This window comes from Pelecanus crispus, chromosome 6 (genome assembly GCF_030463565.1).
Source record: "Pelecanus crispus isolate bPelCri1 chromosome 6, bPelCri1.pri, whole genome shotgun sequence".
Taxonomy (NCBI): Eukaryota; Metazoa; Chordata; class Aves; order Pelecaniformes; family Pelecanidae; genus Pelecanus; species Pelecanus crispus.
The window spans coordinates 19296312-19316532 of record NC_134648.1 but is presented as its reverse complement, the minus strand read 5'-3'; positions in this window follow the sequence as shown (position 1 = coordinate 19316532).

Sequence of the window (20221 nt, the reverse complement as noted above, 5' to 3'; positions counted from 1 at the left end):
GATGGACAAAAAATATCAGGATAATATCGTGGCAGAGGGATGAGAATGAAAGGCTGAAGTGGGAGGAAGAAGTGTCCAACATGGGGGGACACATTGCACAGTACCTCTGGAGATAACATGGTATCTGCTCTCCAGATAATGAGCAAGGGGTAAACTTTGGGGGTCTCAGAAACAAATAGAGGGGTCTGGGAAAGATAACAGATCCTTGATTGCCTAACCACTCTGAGAGAAACAGCTTCAGAAGAGGCCTTCTATGCATGAAGTTCTGGCTGATGACTGTGAGCTTGGGTGGAAGAAATTGGAGAATACAGATGAGGAGGTTTCCCAGCTCAGCTAATAGCCTCCCTCCTGCAGAACAACTGGATAAATGTCCACTCCAGCACGCCCAGGTGGACCTGGTGGCAGACACGTGTGACACATCAGCCAGGTCCTACTCCCAGCTCCACCCGAAAGACACGGGGGAAGGCAGGGCAAGGTTGGTCCATTCTGCCCCTCTTTCTGGCAGTCTTTATGGCGGATGGAGATGACTGACTGAGTGCGGTCGTAGGGAGCTGTAACTTTGGCATTAGACCAAAGACACAGGAACTTCTCTAAGATTATGTCCAGCCAGGTCAAAGGCAGACAAGCCACTTCTCTGCCAGCAACCACAGGATGTTTTGAAGCCAGACTGAGGGGTGGTGGGTTCATGCCCAGCTAACAGGTACCCCAGGTACCAGCAGAGGCTACGAGACCTTCACAGTACCTTGCAGACTGTGTGTGAGATGGTCCCTGAGAAGAGCAAGCTCTAATGCCTCTGTACCTGGGAAGGCTACCAGAGAAGAAAGGAAGATGTCTTTCTGCTTCTGCTCAGATGGGTCAAAAGGAAAATCAAAGGAACAGGCATAGCCATGGAGTACTACTGAAGTAAGAGATCTTCTCACCATGGTGACAGGAGACCAGGGGAAAAGGTTAACCTGGAACCTAAATTAGGGTTTCAGAAACATAGCTGTGTCACTCTCTTATCAGTTTATTAAAGCCATCTTAATCTTCTTCAGTGTTCCTGAAGAACATTACCATAATCCTTTAATCCCACCTCTCCCTGGAGTGCCTGTAATGAGGAGATGGGCACATGGCTTAGCTGAATGGGGACAGCCAAGCAGGAGAGGCCACACTGCAGCCAAGGGACAGAAAGACGGGCAGAGCTTAGCACACAGGCTGCCTGCTCATCAGGACTGTGTACCTGGCATCACCTCCATGGACATGCGTGTCAGGTGAGGGGTGCTGGCCACGTGAGTCATGAGCGTGACAGAGATGCACACAGCAAGCCGGGCTAAGGGCAAGCATTCAACCTGGCTGTGACCCTCTTCTGGTCAGGCCAGGCAAGAAAGCAAGAAAACCTGAAACACACCCCAGCCTAAGTCTATCTGTGTGGCACAACAGACCATGGGAACTCATCCCTGTGCTGGCCCAACACAGGTCACCGAGGTGGAGGCCACTTCCTCAATTTCTTGTCTTGCACAAGGTCCCCAGCTGAGAGACATGGTATGGGAAGGGTGCAGATCTGGTTTCTCTTGTACTGGAGACAACTGGAAGGCCAGCATGTCTCTGTAGCAACAATAAACCCCACTAACCGGCATGTCCACTCTTTGTACTATGCCCGTAGTTGTGTCCTGGAGAGCTCTACCCTCCACACACTGTCCAGTTGAGGAGATGCTCCCCTTGCTGCCTCAGGCAGGTCAGCTTTCCTGCAGGAAGCAGCTCTGACCCCATGAACACATTTCCATCACATAAGTGAGACTGGATCTACAGCATACTCCCTGTGATGCTCATCCCAGGAGCACGCTCTTCTGGTGGCATCTCCACCTTGAGTTTACCAAGGAATAAGAACACCACAGAGAAACGCCTGCTTGTTTGTCACCAGTAAGCCACAAAAGCAGCCATTCCCAAAGAACTGCCATCTCCACTGGGGACCCAGCGGCACTGAGCTAAGTGATCTGGCTTTTCCCCCTGCAGCCCACCTGGGGAAATACCTGTGTCCTCTGAACCCTGCAGCGAGATGCTGCCTGACCAGGGCTCCTCCATCCATCCAGGTCAGCCTTGCCACCAGCCCTAGGCTTACTGCTGGGACACTGGCAGGATCCCACCCCCAGCTCTCCAGACACTTATTAAGATGTAAAACGTGGCACTTTTGCGAAGCCCTCCACCCTTTTCTTCCTCCCCATCCCCTCCTTTCTTTCAAGTGCTTCGGCACTTAGCGAACTCCCTTCAGCAGGCTCACACTGTTTGAGGGATTCCTAAATCACGGGCCTATTACTAATTATTATTATTTTGCAGCAGCAATCAGGGACGTGGGGCTCATTAACAAGTTAGCACCTCTGGTTTCCCTGGAAACCCGCAGCTGCCAGGCAACGGCTGCATCTCCGGCCTGAGGCGATGTTACTGCAGCGCCTTCGGCTCACTCCCGGAAAGATGCTTGAGTCCTGCACGGGCTGATGAACCCAGCTTAGCAAACAGGATGGGGTAAGGAAACTTCAGGATGTGTCCCCCTGTTCCATCCGATCTGCTGTGAACCTCAGCCCATCTACTGATCCCCTCCTGCCACTCACAGCATCATAAACTGCCTAGCGGCTTCTCCCTCCCAGTGAGAGATGCAGGCTTTCTCAAAGGGCAAGGAATTTGGAGCACTAATGATCCCCCAGAGTAGCTGCAGGACAAAGCTGTCAGGTGCGTGCAGTAGCCGCTTTGGAGGTGATGTAACTGCTGATGATTTCTTAGCAGCTATTCAAGGTCCCTTTAAAAGACAGCACAAAAGATTTCTCTGCTTGACGATGGAAAAATGGAGTGGGGTTTTTTTGTCTTTTGCTCCTTAAAACAAGGCTGGGAAACACCACTAACCACATCCACTAACCCAGATGCAAAGTCTGCTTGTCCACCTTTCCCTGGTGAATCTCAAGGATGGGGAGGAATGACATCTCCTGAGCCCCAGCAGTATGAAGATGTAGGGGAGATGGCAATGCAGTCTGCTGCCCTGCTCTAACCCCCACAAGACCCACAGGGGGTTTTCCCAGGGTAGACGGACCACTCCCCACCAGCCTCATCCATGCTGATCTCACACCCCCATCTCAGCTCCCTACAGACCACACACATCCTCCCCCTGGGACGAGAGCCCCTGCACACCCCTGCCATGCAGGGAGGGCTTTGGCAAGGGGGAAGGGGCAGCCTCCCCTTCTTCCCACAGCACATTGCTGGGAAGCAGCCACTGCACCTTTGCCAGGGTTTGAGGCCCAGCTGCTTGCTGATCTCATGATTTTTTTTTTCCTTTTTCCCTCCTCCTTTCTATGCCGCAGTCTCCTTTCAATTCCCATAGGCTGGAAGCAGCATAGTGGGGAGCCCTGCAAGGAGCTGCATGCACCCAAGCAGCACCCACTCACCTCCCCGCATCTCCCCTTTCCCCTCCGCACCTGCAGCCCTCAGTCCAGAAGGTGTTTTCCACTGGAGGACGTGGCTGAAGGACTGGGATGTCCTTCAGCAAAGTGCCAGATGGTGCATTCACACCGGATGAGGGACATGGCGTGGAGGCACGTGGCAGCACTGGCATGGGGGCAGTCAGCCTCGGGTACATGGCTGGCAGCATGGGGCAGCTCAGGGGCTGCTCACACTTGAGCCACAGACAGGAACACAGGGATGAAAGGAAAGGGGACAAGTCGTACCCAGCTGCAAGGGAGTCTTTCCCATGCACCCCTCACCCCACAAGGCAGACTGGCTCTTCTGGTTGCAGTTGAGCCAAGTGAAGGGGTCCTTCATCCCCTCCAACCACCTGATGTTGTGCCAGCAGCTTGGGATGGGCTATGACTGCAAATGCAATTGCCTCCTAGCCTGCTTCCACCAAAGCAACCCACGTGCATTTAAGGATTTGCAGACTGGCTATTCCCAGAAAAATTTCTGACTGCAGCCATGGCGGTCAGTCTGGAGATCCGGTCAGGAAAAGCCAATGCAGACAGCAGGGAAGGGAATTTAGCTGGAGTCTAGAGGACAAGGCCAGTATCTCCTCCTCTTAGACTTGTGCTTTTAACATGATTTATATGGTTTTCCCCTTTAGTATAAACACAAGCTTTCATTTTAAAGCCTGCAAAAGCCAAGACTGAAGGTTATCCATGACCAGCCAGCCATTTAATCGCTGCCTTTGCCCATGCTGAGGATGGAGCTCCCAAGCACACTGCTTTCTAACACCAAAGCTATCCCATTTCCATCCTCACCCTGCCAAGCCAAGAGCTGGCCAGGCTCTCATCTCAGAGCTGAAAGCACCCTCTGCTTTGAGCAGCTTGGCACACATCACAGAGGACATGCCACACTGGAGAAGGGAAATCTAGTCCTACTGATGCTTCGAGGGCCCTTGCTGCCCAGTGCCTGATATGCCCATCACTTGCTGCATGACCCCACGAGCCCAGCAGGCTTATCTTGGGGATCTCCAGTAGCTTGTTTGCTTTTTGCAACACGAGCAAACAGAGGCAGCCCAGAAAGGTATGCAGTTAGATACTTCTGCAGGGCTTGTCCGGCTTTCTCGTCCTAGGACACCAGACACCATAAATACCTGCTGGGTGCATTTGCAGTTTTGTGGAGAAAGGTGTCCAGGACCTGCGTACTATTTTCCCACAACACCTACACGCTAAGTGAAAGAAAGCAGAGGATCAAGCTGTGGTTCTTCAAGGCTGCAGATAAATATGCCAGCATTTCACTTCTTAAAGACAATCCCAAGTGACATGAGTTTGTCCATCTCAGCAGAGCACCAGGGACAGTCACAGGTGAGGCCAAGGCTGCTGAAGCAAGCACCTAGAAAACACAGGGGCAGTCCGGTGGCACCTACCCAGCACAGTGTCATTAGTCCCCCATATTTAAATGGCAGACAGAATCCCTGGCCTCACTGAAGAACAATGATGTCACTGCCTCCTGGCAAGTTTTACACAGTTTCTGATGATAACCAGTGCAAACTGAGGTGCAGGTGCAAATCCCAGCACAGGTATCCAGCCAGCAGAGGCCAATGTCCACAGTTATGCCACCCTACGCCTGCTGAAACTCTGGCCCTCCTTAGGAGACCCAGAACTCAACTCAAATGCAAGGGGCTATGCTAGTTTTCCATGGGATGAGACATCCCCCAGGGCAGTAACATAGGCTTTGTGAGGCTTTTCTGACCTGGCTCAAGACTTGCTAAGTTTCCTATATGCACACAATAGATAAATTGTTCGCAGATTTGGGATTAATTAGCACTTGTCAGCTCAGGCTCTACCTCTGATCACAGCCATGAGGACACACCAACTCTGGGTTTCAAGGGGTTACCTTTATCTAGAAAAAACACACAAGATAGGCAAAGCCTGAGGTGATGTCCCTGCCTCCCTCTCTTCTTTACCGTTGGGGCCTGTGATTCATTACCAGGTGACACAGGGGTCAAACAAAGTGTTCTGCAGGTCTTCCTCCATCCCCACCACCCCAGACAAGCACCTGCCCATTCACCATGCCGAGCCACGGCTTGCTGGTCAGATGCCATACCTCTTCATGCGCGAAATCCTACAGCCTAGCCTCTTTGCTGGGAGCTGGGTATTGCATCGTTTTGTAACATGGACCTTCTCTCTTAACCTGTATCATCATTGCTATTGTGGGTGGCAACTAGATGAACTCATTCACTGGGAGAAACAAGCAGCAATATTTGCCTCACCAACTCCAGGCAGACACTGAAGCATGATATAGATATTTTTTTTAACCCCAGTTTAAAAAAAAACCCAGAGATACATCATGACATCCACCCAGAGCTTCAACATCCTCCAACTAGTTTCCACACCAGCAGGTCTCACTCATCCCTGCTTCTGCATCACGCAACAGAAAGCGTGGGTGATCACACGAAGCCTTGGCCCTTTAGGGCTGCTGGTTGACCCCTCTCCCCCAGATAAGTAAGATCAGTTTGGTCCTCCTCACCTTCCTGCCCATCCTGCTAGACTCCAACAGAGCTCACACTTATCTTTATATCAGTTACTGCTGAATGAACTTTGCTCAGGTGCCAGACAAAGAGGCAGCCAAGCTCAAAGCAGAAGGGATTGCGAGGATGACACAGAATTACAGGCATCAGCATTCAGCAAGCAAGTGGAGAACGCGCCGATCTATTTTTAATGGTACAATGCAAGTGCTTTACAAAAGGATGTGTCTGGGGAGATTCTGCCCAGTCAGAGATTTGCATTCGGGTTTTTTGCAGCAGTCAACTTCGCTTGGTGCACGGGGGGTGTTTTGTCCCTTCACCATCCCACAGAATAATTCGGACAGCCCCAGCTCAGTTTCAGCTGGAGGCTCACCCCTCTGGGTCACCTTCCTGCCCTGCCGCGTCCTTCTGACTTTCCACCAGAAGAGCTGAACCTGCGGTGAGCAGCAGGTAAGGTGTAAAGGGGAGCTCTAGGTTTGCTTGGCTTTTGAGGCTCAGCCCTGCAAAGCTAGCAAAGCTGCTGGAGACACCTCTGCAAGGTTCATCAACAGCAGCAAAGTGGTTAACACGGTTTTTCACAGGCTAGCTCACAAGTCAGCAGTGCTGGCACCCTCTCCACACCAGACCTCTACTCAACAGCCTCAAGTGCCAAGTGAGGCTCAGGCTGCGCCCATCCACTCCCCACGCAGGGCTGCTGGCCAAAGCAGATGAAGATGGCATGAATAACTCCACTCAAGCTATGGCTCAAGGAGGACCAGGCTGCCATCACAAGCTTGGAAATGAGGGTCATTAGAGGCAATGCAAAAACAGTCAGATGCTGTAGATGCTTCTTAGTTGCTTCTTTTCAACAGCATGCCCCAGAGACTGATGGACCCTCTTTGTCTGGAGCAAAGATTGCCTGGCATTACCCAGGAGGGGCTGGATTTCAAAGGGAGATATCTGATTTAAGCAGACGCACGTTTAATGTGTGGGAAGGGCTTGACTTGCTTGATGAAAAAAACCCTGCAATCACTTAATAAACGGACTGAAATTTCCACCAGAGCTTCTGCTGCATCAGCTGAATTACCATGTGCTAGCTTTAGAGAGCAGCGCTCCTCAAAGAACTAAATCCCCTATTAAAAAGAAGAAAAAAGGCAAGATGAAAAGCCGTGGATGTGGGCACACCGCACACCTACATGCTGGATGAGTAACGCAGGTAGGCAGAGACGAACCGGAAAGACGCACTGCATCATTAGCAGGGCTGGAGGACGCGTGCTGTGGAGGGGAGGATGCCAGGGTCATACTGTCATTGAAATCTCCATACAGGATCAAAGCAGTGGTCCACCTCGTTTCACATCCCCTCACCATCACTGCCTAATAACAGGTATTTTACAGAAGCCTGGGAGAAGCAGGATGGTGGGTATTTATGGAATAGTCATGGAGTAATTTAGGTTGGAAGGGACCTCAGGAGCTCATCTGGTCCAACCCCTCTCTCCTTTAAAGGGGAGTTAATGTCAACATCAGAACAGGTTGTCTTGTCCTCCTGCTCACCAAATTACTTGTTCCCAGTCATCAGTAAGCTCAGAAATTATGTTCCCCATAACTCAGCATGCAGAAATGCTACATGGAGAGCCTCTTTTGCAAATTGCAAGAGCACCCTGAAGGGCTCTGGAGAAATTCCTGAAGAACACGAGGTCTCTGCCCCAAGAGACCTGAAGGTTTGGTTTAAAAAAGGTACAACGAAGGCAGACAAGTCATGCACGCACACATCAAGGTGGGCAAACAGGAACTGTGAGGGCTTTCCACGCACAGCAAACAACATGGACAAAGGCATAAGAGGAGTAAGAAGAAAAGAGGGAATCAAGGAAGGATTTTCAGCCCCAGGTAGGTTGCTGGGATGCTCTTAATTTAAGTCAGTGCAAAGTGCATCACTTCACTTCACTCTCATGCAACACAGTGCTTGCATTTCTGTGCTGTTATTGCTCCCTGTTTGCACTAGGAGACTCTCCATGTACTGGACCAGTTTCCAGTGAGCATCTCCAGGTTCTCCTCCGATCCCAGCCTGGACTACCACTGTACCTATCTTCTGAAATATTGATCCTTTCAAGGCATCATGCAAACAAGCAGTACCTGTCACTTTTGGAAACTGGAGGTCCAGAGCAGCAAAAAACCCACAGAAGCTCTGGGCAAAGCACAGGGAGAAGCCCCCTGCACACTAGCCTAGGCTACCTTGTCCAGCTAGGCCTAGAAAACCTCAGAGGAAGAGCCAAATAGCAGAGAGATGGAGCAAGCCATCCTACAGGAGCCATGGCAGTCTGCAGCACATGCTGAGCAGGGCTCTGTGCCAGGCACGGCCTCACAACATGGCCCTCCCTTAATCTTATTCTCCTTGCTCAAAGCAGAGATGGTTGAGAGCCAAAGGAGCCTTTTGGACAGCAGAACCTTGACCCAAAGGCTTGGGGTAGAAAGTCTACCAACAGCTCTTGGAAGAGATCAGAGCTTGTTTTCCTTTCCATGAACTCAAGCTAAAGAGGAGAAGGGGCAACCAAGGCGCCAGCCACGGCCAGAGCTCGGTATGTCCCACCATGGTCTCAGCTGCTGGCCCGCATCCACACATGCCATGGTCTCCCCCTCCATCAGAGGAGCAGGCAAAGCCATCAGGCCATCACCAGGGTGCAATACACCACCAACCATCCCCACAGGAACCTGCACTGCCACTAATCACGCTGCAAGCTCTGCCTGGCTTTGAGGGCAGCCCCTAATACCATTAGTGCAGGGCATCTTGGCACGGTCTGTTTTTTATCCCGTTCACGTTCACCTGGCTGTGTTATAAGCCTGCACACAAAGCAGACCCAAGTCTCCTGAACAAGCTTGAGAAACTCTTGAGCGGAGAGCTCGTTTAGCTTCTTATCTGATGAATGCTCCCAGGCCACTCACCTCCCTTCCCTACGCCTGCCCATAATTAAGTCAGGTGCCTCCTTCCCACGATGCCGATGCCGGGACAGGTGTATCTTCAGAGAAGAAATGTAAAGCTTGAAAAACAGGTTTTAAACCCCAGAGGGCATGGGGATGCAGAGGAGCACGTTGAAGCTTTCCCCACAGGATGACGGCATTGCCGCTCTGGCTGCATGGCTGCAGGAGTTTCTCTGCATAGCAGCAAGAAAAAGAGCCCAGTGAGACCCAGGTGCTTGGAGGACCGGGAGCACCAAGGCATTTCTGCAGCCATGTCCCCCTTAACACTGCCATTAAACCCATGGTGGAGGGCAAAAAGGTCTACAAACTCTCGTAGTGCAACATCCCAGCTGTTCTACCAGGCAGAGAGGAGTCAGCATCCACAAGCTCCTTCTCTTTATCACCTCCTTCCCTACAAGACTCAGTTTGCCAGAGCTATTTCAGTATGACGGCAGTGTCCTACAAGCCCGCACCATAAATCAAGGCTGCCAAGTGCTGGAGCACCTCCTTTTCCTCCTTCCATCCCTGATAGTGTTAACATGCTCTGCACCTGCCTGTGCCCAGAGCTTTGGGAGCCGAGCTGCACACCAGAGAAACTAACCTCTGATCCTTAAGAACAGCCTCGCTTAAAGGCAACGAAGCAAATTCAAAGAGGAGAAGCAGTTATAATAAATCCCTGTCTCTTACATAGATTAAAGCAGCTGGTGCAGTGGTAAGGGGTAGGGATGGAGTGGGGACTCACTCATATTCATGCCAAGAGAAGTCATTTCAGAAACCCAGAGCCACAACGAGTTTCCAGTCTTTGGAGAGGTCTTTCTGGGGGGACATGGCTGCAGGGGGAGAAGCTAGTTTTCTCCCGCTCCCAAGTCCAATTTGGCATTATGGGACAGACACTACTGTGAAGTCCTACCCAGCCCTCGGGGGTGTTTTGGTAGTAATAGTGGCGTTGCATTTAATTTTAGGCGAATTTAAGCTCTCCAAAGGCAGGCACCTCAGCGGCTTTCTCAGCAAGGTGCCTGGCACCCAGCAAAAACACGCTTCACAGACAAACACAGTGCAGTACTTGCAAGGATAATCTCCATGCAGAGCCCCCAGTGAACACTCCTAAGGACTCTGGCCAATTCGCTCAGCTCTCCCAAGCACAGCTGAGGCTAGATTTTAAACAGCAATGCTAGATCCACATTTTCCTTCCCTTCTCCCTACCCTGCGTCAAGGCAGAGACAACTGAAAGCCATGGGGGGCAAATCCATTGGGTTAAAAGCCTTTTGGTGTGAGATGCTGCCACCTCGGCTCGGAGACCCTCCAGCCCCAGGTTTGTGCTGCTTGAGCATGTTGCTGATGGGCTGAGGGCAGGAATTTCTGTCTAATGCCATCGCAAAGAGGCGTTCGGACGTCCATCTGCTGCTCATGCACCCAACTGTCCTCTCTGGTCCCAGCCATTCGGACAGTCCTACACATACAGGCTCTGCCAGCATGGCTGTGCCAAGCAAAATTGCGGACAAGGCACCTGCAAAGCCCTTGCAGGCATTTTAAAATCCCAAATACCTCCAGCTATGGCCAGGAGGGTTTTCTCAGTGCTGCAGCTTATTTCATTTTGGAAACCGTTACAAGCAAAACCAAAGCAAGCACAGGAACCCCCAGCCAGACCCAAAACCCCAACAAACCTCTTCTGCAGAGAGAGTCCTCCCAGCACGGACACCCTCTGACAGCACGAGCAAACCCCGTCTGACAGAGGCAAGGCCAAACCCTTAAGCGCCAATTCCTGTGCATCGAGTCCTTGTGAAAACAAAGCTCTCCGCAGCCGCGTTTGGGCGCGTAGGCAGCCGTGCCCCGAGCCTTTTGCCTTAGCGGAGGAGGACGAGACAATGCACGTGAACGTTGAACACCGCTCCACGGGCAAGCTGCTTTCAAGGTTAACATGGCCCCTGGACTGCCAGGCGCAATCCTCAGCGCTACCTGTTCAGGGCTTCTTGGGCATCCCAACCGTCTCCTGGGGCGGGGGTCTGCTTTTACGCCCCAAATTAGAGGGAGACTGAAACCTCTGGCAACTATTCTCAATGCATTCGTCATTGCTAGCTGCTTGGGATGGGGACAGTCTCTTCCATGCACGCTTATGCAGCGCCCAGCTCCCACCAGGGAGCTGTTGATAACTACCGCAATATGAAGGATAAACGCATCCATGCCCAGAAAAATCCAAATATCCTTAACAGAACAGCACTGCACTGCATCCTCCCTTCTAACGAAACCGCAAATTACTGACCTGTACACAGAGCTCCCCCAATGCAAGCTGAAGCACTGACATCAGCTTTTGCTGTTGCTCAGGAATTTAATTCTGGGGGAGGAGAAAAGGGAGGGGGGAGCAGGAAGGAGAAGGAACTTATTTATCAGTAAGGGAAATAACCAGGAATCTTTAAAAACAACCAACGCTCAGCACAGAAAGCAACATTTATCACTAAATAATAATTGCGGGGGGGGGGGGGGGGGCTGATCAATCGCTCCATGCACATTAAGGGAGGTGGAGAGGATTATTTTAAATGGGCAGCTTAACTCATTAATCGCTAGCAGCGCCTTTGGAGCCGCAGCAGCGAAGTGTTGCATGAAAACCCCCGCTGCTGAACACATGCCGGCTTCGTTTAAACGCCAAGGACACAGGGCGACACTCCAACCTCTTTCATCATCAGAAAAGCCACAGCGCTGTTAACACCGGCTCCTCAAACCCCAGCCCTCAGCCCCCAAGAGAAAAGCCCCTCCATACGCGACCCCCGTCCCAGCAAGGGCAGCGGGTATCCCCCGGAGCTTCCCAAACCCCCTCCTCACCTGCACCACCACCGCCCGGCAACCGCACACCGCGAAGGCAGGGTGGGATTTTCACACCCCCTCGCGAAAACAAGGCGCAGCGCCCCCGACATGCGCGGCCGCGGAGCGCCAGCCCCCCCCTCCCATCCCCGCGGCGCAGCCCGCTGCAGCGCTGCTCCCTCCCCAGCCCCTGCACCCCCCCGCCCCGCATTTTTTTCCTTGCACCAGAATAATTCCACTCCCCCCCCCCCCAAAAAAAAAAACCAAAACCCAAAGCCCTATATCTAGACATATATACACGTACACGTATAGGTATATGTTTCGCGCTGTCCACCGGCGCTGGGCGCGATGCCGGCTCCGCTCCGCACACGCGGGCGCGCTGCACCGCGCCGCACATCCCCCCCCAACCTCCCCCCGCCCCCCCCCCCCCCCCGCGGGGCGCACAGACCCGGCACTTATAGGCATCTATAGGGGGATGCACTGACCCTGCGCGGCGGGCGCGGAGGGCCGCGCCGCTCCGCGGGCTGTCCGCTGGCGCGGCCGCTGCCGGCGCCGCAGGGCCCGCATGCCGCGGCGGGCGGGGGGGGGGGGGGGGGGCGCCGCTCCGCGCTGCTCCGCGCTGCTCCGCGCCGCTCCGCGCGCCGCCGGGAATGCGCCGGCGATGAGGTCATGCCTCGGGAACCGGGGGGGGGGGGGGGGGTGGGGGGGGGTGAAGGGGGAAAAAAAAAAAAAGAGGAAAAAAAAAAAAGACAGCGTTGACGTCACCCGCAGCCAATCAGCGCGAGCGGCGAAGGGGCAGGGTGACGTCAGCCCCGCGGGCGCGGAGCGGCGCGGAGGGAGCGGGCGCTGCTCCCCCCTCCCCAGCCCGGCCCGGCCGTGCGGAGCGCCGCGGGACTTGCGCGGCCCCGGCGCTGCCTGCGCGCAGCCCGGGCCCTGCCCCGCTGCTGGGCTGCCTGGGGGGGCTCCCACGGCTGGTGGTTTTGGGTGACGGCGCCTCGCAGGGAGATGGGTTACCCCGTGGAGAGAGTGGCCTGCGCAGCCAAGGGCTTTTTTTGGGGAGACCCTCCTGTGCGCTGAGGCTCCCAGGGGATACCTCCAGTGCTGCGCTGCTCCGGGCAAAAAATGCGCTTTCGTGTATTTTTGGTTCATAGATGGTTCCCGGGCTGCCCTTCTGGCCTGATGCGGGCAACGCTGAGCCTGGAGCTCTCCCGCAGGCAGGGGCGACCCTCCTGCCTGTCAGTGCACCCTGCCTGCAGTTCAGGTGCCGGCTCTGCCACCCTCAAACACCCCATGGCTGAACTTGGAGCAGCGGGGTGGCTGCCGGCATGGCGCCGCAGGACTCGCTCGCTCTGAAGCAGCCAAGCTGGGGAAGGACAGACGTAAACGCAGCGTGGTCTTGGAGGATGGCATGGCAAAGGGTGGCCCAAAAGGTGGGGGGCTCAGGGGGAGCCTGGCCCATGGGTTGGCTCCTGGCTGGGCGGCATGGGCTCACCTCCATCCCGCTGCGGTGCGCTGAAGAGCCGCGCGGCTGGTTTGGCTAACCCAGCAGGGGTTTTTCTCTGTCCTTGGCCCTGGCCTGGCAGCTCCAGCTTAGAGAGGGATTAGGGTTTAGAAGCTTAGGTTTTGCTGGCGCTTAGGAAATCAAGGGAACCTTCCTCCCCGCTGATACGGATGCCGGAAAGTTTTAAAATTAACTCTCATCTCTCCAGACACGCAGCTGGCAGCTTGCTCAAGAGGGGTGTCAAGCTCCCACAGTTACTGGCGGCAAAATCTTTCCCAGAAAGGTCATTTCTTGTAGGGCACTAGAGATATAAAACTCTGAGAAGCTAAAATATCTCACTCTCCCCATTGCATAAGCAGTGCTGAGTTCATACCCTTCTCCTACCACAGATAATCAGTTCACCCAAAGCTGTCAGCAGGGAAACTTTTGCAAAACCAGGGCTACTCTACCTAAACGGCATGGATTTCGGCCCATTTACCGTAATCACTGGCAAGATGCTAGGGTAGCATGGGCGCTTGCTCCCCTAGCAGCTCTGGAGCACTTGGTCCTGGTAGGAATAGGAGCAGGAGTGTGCCTGGCATGGCTGGAGCAAAGCCGGGGTCTTTCTTCCATTCTGCCTTTCATGCTGGTTTTCCTACCCAGCTCCCTCCTCGCAGCTGTCCAGAGTGCCCCGGCCGGGGAAAAACGGAGAAAGACTTCTCTTGCTTCAGCTTAGGGCTGTTTCTTCCCCTGCCCAACACCCCTTTTCAGGGGTAAAATAGAAAAAAAGGAGGGGAAAGGAGTGAGTTTGAAAATCCCAAAGCTTCCTCATAAAAGCTATTATCTAGGCAGAGCGCCACAAGCTCGCAAAGCCTGCTGAAGGAAGAGGATTGCAACAGTGTCTTTCCAAACCCCAGTTAAAATCAATGTTTCTAACCCTGGGCCTGGCACGCCGCTGCCAGATGAGCATCCCAGATTGGCTGTTGGGAAGATCGCTCCCCAGCTGGCCGGCGGCACAATGCAAGGGAGGAGTGCGAGGAAGGAGATGGGAGAAGGATGCTGGGCTGGCGGTAGGCAAGGGGTGGGGAGGTGGTGAGGAAGAGGCAGAGGATGGGGTGTCCTGAAGGACTGCCAGACACCTGCCTTGGACTGTTCATTCCAGCAAGAGGCCGAGCTGAGCTGCCTCTTGAGCCTTCATCTCTGGCAACCTCTCCTCAGCCACCCCACAGACCCCCTGGTGCGTCCCTGGGTGATGGGGACACGGGAGATTTGACCCATACAAAATCCCTAATGGCAGAAAGCAGGAGGAGATGCTCTGGTGGGGCCAGGACCAGTGGGACACCGGTTCTCACGGTCGGCGGGAGAGGCTCCAGCCCACGAGCCGTGCATCTCTCCCACGCCCACTGCTTCTGCGCGAGGCGCTGCAGCCAAGCGCCTGGTGGGGAGAAACCAAAACAAATGAGTCACTGCTGTTAAACTGCTCCCGGGATGGCAGGGGCCAGGAGCAGGCAGTGACAGAGGCTTGCAAAACCTCCCCTGCCTCCAGTAGCCAGGAGCTAACCCCCATGTAGATCCCAATCCCGTTCAACCTGAAATTCTGGCATTTGGGTGCGGACCCATGGCTACATGGAAGAGGGCAGCCAGCCTGAGCGAGGGCACTGCTGCAAGCACACCTGGTTGGCTCTGGGTGGCTCAGGCACGCTGACCAGGTGAACAGCATCCCTATTCTCCTCGGGGGAAATTAAGCGGGGAGAGAAGGGGCAATGCTGTTATGGCCAGGCAGGCAGAACAAAGCAGCCTCACGCTCTAAGTTCCCATCTACCAGATGTGAATCTATTGTCTCAGCTCCAGGGCTGGCATCCCCTCACTCCCCATCACAACCATCATGAGCTGAGCAAAAATTATGCAGCAAGTTGCTTATTGCTAAAGCGAAGTGCTTTATTTCAGGTAAAGCACTTAAAAAATAATTTGCCCCATTCTGATTTTTCCTCTTTCCCAGATTGCAGGCGCATCCAAAGATGGATTGCATCCCAGCTACATGTCTCAAATGCGAGTTACGCATGTACACGTAATAGTTGTTGCTAAAATGTTTTCCAGGCCCCCTAATTGCCCTGGCAGGCCAAGTGCAGAAGAACGTAGTGGAGGCTCCTGCATCCTACAGAGATTAAAATTGGAACCTGATCATGAAGAAAACTAAACCTAGGAAAAAGAAATTGCTGCCAAACCAACTTTCTTATCCATCAAAAATAGAGATTTTTTTCCCAACCTGCAATTACTTTAAATGGCCGAATAATTTTTTTTTAACCTTGCCTGGTGTTCGGATGCAGTTACTTGTGCCACTGGCCAAGCCAGCCTCCCACTGTGGCATGGGGCGCTGTATTCCCACTGCAGGGGGTATTGGTGCCTTGAAACTGTGCTGATGACTGAAGCCAGACTTGACCCTTGGGCTGACATGTCTCTGCTTCTACCAAGTGCAGCTGTTTCTGCCACACATGTGCCCGTCACCCTCGCCACGGCATCCCAGCAAGGTGCCGGATGAAGGGGTGCGCCAGGCTCCGTATCACCCAGTTGCATAAAGAAATATATTGACTGCAGTGAACTGCACTTCCTACCATGGGAAGGGCATCACTCCCCTCTTTGGCTCCTGCCCACGTGCTCCCGGGGAGCCTGGTCTCCAGCTCTCCCACCCCATGTCTGGGATGGAGCCCAGCAGAGTCCCAGTGGAGCCCAGCATGCCGCCTTCCTCCTGCAAAGCCCCAAATGGTGTCACTCTGTTAGGAAAAGAGCTGCTGTGCTTGAGCAGGCAAAAGGCACTTGCAGCATCACCAGGCAGCCTTGGTATCTCACACAGGGGGCTGTCCCGGATCTGTCTGCATTCCCCCACGTGCAGTGTGGCTCAGCATTTGCAGGGCACGGAGCTGCGCGTGCACGTTGCAAAAGCAGCTACCATGCAATTAATTGCAGAAGTAGCAGGCTGGAGGGCTGCGTGCTGTGCCATTCAGCTCAGCGCATGCTGCAGAAGCATTCATTCTGTGTCTCTGACTGTGCCGTGAGGTGCTCCTGCCAAAGGAAAAAACAAAAAAAACCCATCATATGTTGAATAAATTCCCTCTGATTCCCTCCATCCTGAACGTGTCTGAGAAAAGCTGGACAGGACCGTAGAGATGTGCCAAGCGCGGGGCACGGTTTCTGAGTACGAGCATGATGGGTCAAAGTCAGGGGATGGGAGGGGCAGAGGAGCAGGACCTTTGCACTGGCATGAAGTGATCATGCCAGAGGAGCAGAGGCCGGTGGCAGCAGCTAAGCCGTGCAGAGGCTTTGCAGTAACACCCTTCAGGTGCAGGAAGCTCGCCTGCTCCTTCCCCTCCAGAGCTGAACCACCATGCCGTGTTGGCACGCACATGGGTTTGCCCTGGGCAGCGAGGGTAGGCAAGCAGCTTTGGTGTGCCTAGAAGCCACCCGGGGTCATATTCACACTTCTGAAAATATGTGTGTGTGTATATATATGTATATGCATTGGGGACGGGGAGAAACATTACCCCGGGCCAGAAGGCAGCTCCTTGCAAGGGTCTGTCAGGTCTAGACCCTTTTTCTCTACCCCTGTGCTGGTTTTTGTTAGGCTGCTCACCAGTTGCTAGGTTTTTTTTGTTTTGTGTTTTGCTTCAATCATTTTCACTGATGAGAGCATCTGCTGCCATCTGTGCCTCCCCCTCCTCCCCCCGGCAGGGCTGCGCACCGCCGCGGTCTGCCTGCAGAGCCGGGCAATCTTCACTGTCCAACCTGCCACAAGTATCCTGCACAGGCCTGCCAGCATCCAAGGATGGAGAGGAGGGAAGAGGCAGCTCCATCAGCACCCAGCTCTTCCCCTGTATCTGTCGATACACTTTGCAGTTACACCGGTCGCAGGACTCCCACAGCGCCAAGGTCGCGAGCAAGCCCAGGACCTGGTGGCACTAAGCAAGTTCCTCCTCTGAGAAGCCAACAACTGATGAGACAGTGTTGGAGGGGAAAACATAGAGGTGAAGGGACATGGTAAAGTCACCCAGGACATGAGCACATGGCTGGGAAGAGAGGCCAGAGCTGCTACTTGCTGGCACTGTGACTCTGCCTCCTGGCCCACGGAGCTCCTGGAAAGCAGGGTTGTGATGCTAGAGCTTGGTGTCGGGTTTTGCTGGTGGCTTACACACTGCACAGAAGAATACAGGTTGCCATTTGCATCTCTCTCTGACAATTTGGGTACCCAGGCTGAGGGCGGCTCCAGCCGTGACTCACCGTGCTTTGCCTGCACACCTGACAGCTCACCCCTGGTGTGGGAACCAGCGGGATGCCAGCGCTGGGCTGGAAGGTCATTACCTGAATTAGCTCCAGCTCACCCTTGTTTATTACTGCCAGCCCCTAGACATAGGAGAGCTGTAGGGCCGCGTTTGCAGCTGGTAGCAAACCCAAACCAGTTCACCGCAGCTGGGATTCGATGCATCATTGTCTGCAAACTGGCTCAGTGGCATTTGCACAGGGGTAGCATCACCGAGCCCTGTGTGGCAGCCAGGGCAGAGCGGCAGGTGAGCGCAGAGGCTTGCGTAAGCACGGCGGGGTTTGCTCACACGCAGGCTCGACACCCGCCCCGGCGCTGCTTGGCCCCCAGCCACCTCTCCCTGCCAGTGTGGAGGGTAAATGTGTAACGGCGGCCGGGCCTTCGCATGACGCACGCATCCTGGCTGGCACGAAGGGGCACGTCCCTGTTGGGGGCTGGGGCTGTCACCTCGCCCCCACCTGCTCCTGGCTGGTTTTAGGGTGCAGGAGCCACCCTCACCCCACAATTGCTTCTTGCACAAGCCAGCGCTCGCCCTGTGAGGGGGCTCGTATCTCCCCGGCGGTGGGGCGGGTGGGGGGAGTCCCGGTTGCTCGGGGCGAGCGGGGATGGACCCCCCGCTCCCTGCAAGGGGCAAGGTGCCCGAAGCCTCCTGGCCTGCCCAGAGGCCGCGGAGACGGGCGGCGCGGCGGCGAGCTGCCGGCTGCGCTGGCGCGGTGTAAGGGGGCCCTCTGCCTGCCTCCCGCAGCACGGCTCCTCGCAGGGCAGCTCCAGCTCGGCTCGGGCATCCGGCTCCCTCCCTCCGTGACCTCCTCCTAGCTGCTGGGGCTGCCATGAGGGTCCCCCCGAAGCCATTTCATCGCCGGGCTGGACGAGCCCCGTTCCCGCAGCATCTCCTCCCCGGGCAAGCGTGCCCCTCAGCAGCCTCGGTGGCCTTTCCCCGCGCTCGCCCCAAACGCCTTTCAAACCACACAAAACCAGGGACACAAAAACAGCAGCAGTATTTTAGGCACAATCTCACAATATCAACTAAAAGGGAAGAATTGCTCCCTCCCCCTTCCCCATTTCTCCCCTCGAGCTAAAGAAAAAGCAAAAAGAAATCCTCATCAAGCTGTCAAGCTCAGTTTCCTTCAGGAATACAATTAAATCTCTACATGGCAACGTGACCATCAGTTCTTCCCCATCTCAAAAGATGCTTCTCAAGCAGTGTTCAGCTGTTCTTCTCGTCCACCCCCTCCTCTCGGTTTTCCTTCCCGCTGCTGAATGCAACAGAGACTGGGCTTCGCAGCCAAAAAAAGGTGCGATTTGGAGAGCGTGGCGTGATGTTGTGAGTGGCAGAAGTGAAAAGGCAGAGAAGCAACCCTCGAAAGCCTGCCTTCTGCTGCATCGGGTGTCAGCCTTGGCAAAACCTGAACTTCCAGAATTTTCTTGCAAAATTAAAAAAAAAAAAAGGCGATTAGAGGACCTGTCAGATTTGGCTGCTGCTTTTCTTTCTGTTATTCCCTTAAAATGAAAAAATAGTTCTTTCTTTTGTTTAACAGCACAGTTGGTGCAATCTGGGATGTACCTGCCTGCCAGTATATGGGGATATGGTATTGCCATCTCAGTTTGGGGTTCCCTGACACTGGCAAGATTAAATGAATGCCAAGCACCTTGATGCTGCTGTGCTTGGAAGACCTCTGCATGAATAAATGACTTTTTTTTTTTCCTAAGCAAGCTTGGAAATCTATATCCCCCTCATTTTCCCCATTTGGGGGGTGCTTTCCTACTGCCGTGAGTTTGGAGGGGGTCCATTAAAATGAATGGCGGGGCACAAGGAGAGGAAGGGAGAGCACAGGGGCTTTGCTGCTCCCAGCCCAGGGCCACAGGTGGAGCCAAGGCTAGGGCTGTGGGAGAGCTGAGCAGCTGCCTGGGGTTGGTCATCCCATCCTCCAGCCATGGGGTTACTGCATCCTCCCCCACTACCCTGTTCTTTTCTGAGGCAGGTCTGGGTGGACCTCTGACCTGCTGCAGCACAGCGATTTCAGCAATCGCACCTCCTACAACGTGGGCAACAAACAATAAATATGATGGTTACTAATAATAGCCCACCCTCTCCATCCCTGATGGTTTACGCATGCAAAAATGCTGCCGAGTCAGTTCAATATTCCCCCTGGTTCATTAAACCAGCATCCATTTTCCTGCAGATAAGATGGTCCGTCAGGGGAAGGGATGATGGTAACTCATTTGTCACACTTGTTAAATGTAGGAAAGGCTGGTTTTGGGTCACTTCCAATTTTGTGTCAGCTCTGCCTTTATTTGAGCAGCCCCATGCTTGCATGCCAAGCAGGGTGGCTCTCTCCGGTGTAGCCCAGGAGATGGGGATGGTGGCACCATCCCCACAAAATTTTGCAGAGTCGTGGGGGTCTCCAAGGGCAAAAGCACTTGCAACATGGCTCCAATGAGTCCCAGCTCATATAGAGGAACGCACTTGTTATTGCAAGAGGTGCCAGGCACATTGGTCCCCCAGTGACCTCAACTTGCAGCTTTGAGCCCCTGGCACTGCAAGTGGCATCACCCTTCGTGAGTTATCCCCTGAGCCCATCCTGCCAGGCTTGTGTTTGGGCTGCAAATCTTGAGAGGTGCAAGGGGCACCCATATGGTGAGGGAGTCAAGACCTTGGGAACAGCCAACGTGAGCTCAATGCAGGTACAGGTGGAGGGAAAAGGTGATGCAACTTCACCTCTGCACTCCTCATAACCCTCGAAGGACTTTGGGGTGT